This window comes from Harpegnathos saltator, unplaced genomic scaffold, assembly GCF_003227715.2.
Source record: "Harpegnathos saltator strain DR-91 unplaced genomic scaffold, Hsal_v8.6 scaffold493, whole genome shotgun sequence".
Taxonomy (NCBI): Eukaryota; Metazoa; Arthropoda; class Insecta; order Hymenoptera; family Formicidae; genus Harpegnathos; species Harpegnathos saltator.
Window position 1 is genome coordinate 122,501 of NW_020230308.1, and position 2,680 is coordinate 125,180.

The 2,680-nt window shown below is 26.5% G+C and overlaps 1 pseudogene; it reads left to right on the top strand.

Moving 5' to 3' along the window:
- Window positions 1–1,012: 1,012 nt before the first annotated feature.
- On the top strand, window positions 1,013–1,726 carry LOC109503945 (putative nuclease HARBI1; annotated as a pseudogene).
- The last annotated feature ends 954 nt before the right edge of the window (window positions 1,727–2,680 follow it).

The window sequence follows — 2,680 nt, forward strand, 5'->3', positions numbered from 1 at the left end:
TGCATTGCAATTAACATATGAGTGATAAAATTCTTTTATTACTCGTTTACATTGAGACGTGAAGAAATTAGTTTGATAATAGTTCCTATAAAATAAGTTTTAAATCCAACATTTATCTTTGAAGTTTGTACATTCAATATGTATTAAACTTATACCTCAATAAATAAATATTTAATATGTATTGAATTCACACTTTTAGAGTAGATATTAAATTTAAAATTTATTTTATAGAAACTTGTATCAAAACAAACTCTTATGCCCGTTTCCTCCAAAGAGGTTTAAAATTTGAATCGAGTTAAACCCCCCGATCAACAATATTTTGCTTTCCACCAAGTTTTTAACAAAAGTTCAACTCTATTGAACGACGTTCATCGTGAACGCTAATTTTAGGCCGGTTAACCAGTTTGAACGGCGTTCCAGCAGAAAATAACGTGAAAGATATTTTACGTATATTGTAAGTATAGTAAAGGAAACATGGCATATAATATTTTATCATCATCTGATGATGAAGATATTATAATATTGATGAGGAAACCGAAAAGATTTCAATTACGAATGGACTATTTTAATGATTTGGACGAAAAGGAGTTTAAAATGAGGTTTCGCCTAAATAAAAATAGTGTTTTATTAATATTAAACAACATAGAAGAAGAATTAAGACCACCATCTAATAGGTATCTATATCTTTTTATTATAATAATTTTCATACTGTGTGTGAATATGTGTGTGTAAAAATACTTATTATAATAAAAATATATATTTTAACAAAAACAATCTTATAATTCCAATGCAGCAACTTCTCTTGACGCTCAGATTCTATGCAACAGGATCTTTTATAATATCTGCAGGTGATTTTGCTGGAGTAAGTACCACTAGTGTCCACAGAATTATTCACCGTGTAACGACTGCAATCGCCAGGCTTCGGCCACATTTTATAAAATTTCCTATGACAGATAATGAAATAAAGAACGAGCAATTGCAATTTTATAAAATAGCTAGATTTCCAAGAGTTATGGGTTGTATAGATTGTACCCATGTTCGATCGTTTGGTAAGCAATTTCATGTAAAATCTATTTTTATACATAAATTATATAAATATGCTAAAAATTATCAAGAGTTAAAACTGTTTTATTTATTGTAGGTACTGAGAATGCAGAACTATTTCGAAATAGAAAGGGATATTTTTCTTTAAACGTGCAAGTTGTGACAAATAGTAAATTAGAAATTACTGATATTGTGGCTCGATGGCTTGGATCAGTACACGATAGTACCATTTTTAATAATAGTCGATTGCGAGGTACTTTGGAAGGAATGTATGGGGATGGATTTTTATTAGGAGATAGTGGTTATCCTATAAAATCATTTAATGACGCCGTTGCTAAATCCACGAACACCTGCGGAGCAGTTTTACAATGAATCACACATACGTACTAGAAATACAATTGAGCGCCTCTTCGGAATATGGAAAAGACGATTCCTTGTTTTATCATTAGGCTTACGTGTACAATTGGACAAAGTAATGGCTATAATAATAGCCACTGCTGTTTTACGCAATGTCGCTCGTCAAAATGGAGATGAAGAACCAGAACTAGATCCAAATTTAAATCTTCCAGCACCTTGGAACGAAATATTTAACAATGGCAATGTGAATGCTGTTGACAACATGGACAACATAAATAATGAAAATGCAACTGGCAGAAGAATACTTATTACTGACTATTTTTAAAGGTAAAAAAAATAAATAATTTTATATATACAATTTATATAAAATATGGGAAACGATATATTAATTATAATATTTTTATTTATATATCGCAGTTTATTATAAGTTTGGGCAATTAAACCAAAAATAACAATCTGTAGGGAGAAAATAATGGTATTTATAAATATGTATTAGTAAAAATATCATTGTAATATTGATTATTTAAGTATAAATAAACATATTTTATATTTCGAGAATGTCACTGCTGCTTTTCTTATATAAAATAGTAACAACACCACCTATTTCATATTATTAAAGTTATAGTTATTCTATTAAATAAAGTATTTACATAATATTGTTTAATATTCTTTATTAATATTTTTTACATTGCTGATAAAATAGAAAAAGATTTAAAAAATAAAAAAATAAAAAAGAAAAAGATAAAAATAAATAAGATTTATTTTGTGATCACACTTTTTAGCAGAACTTATAAGAACTATAACTATTATATGTGGCTACAACCTCTACAATAATTTATCTCAAACATAAATATATAATATTATAATTTTTACTGTTATAATTTTTACTTTTATTTACAAATTTATTTATAAACATAAAGAACAAAAATATAATCTTATGTTCCACGGTTTTCACATGTTTTCTACTTAACTTTAGTTTTATCTTTCGTTTTCCAAAAAGGCTTTATCATATTACCAATATAATAATATAAAATATATACCAATATAATAATATAAAAATAAAAATGAGCAGTTTTAACAAATAAACATTAATAAAACCATATTCGAAGTCCGAACTTATATGATCGTCTTAACTCAGCAAACAAAAAATAACAGTTACGTAATTTAAATATAGAATCTGACTATAAGTCTATAAGTATCGGCTAAAGAAACAAGAAAGTAAAATTTTACCTTAATTCACAAAAATAATATAAATTAGGAACTTTTGATTTCTAAAAAA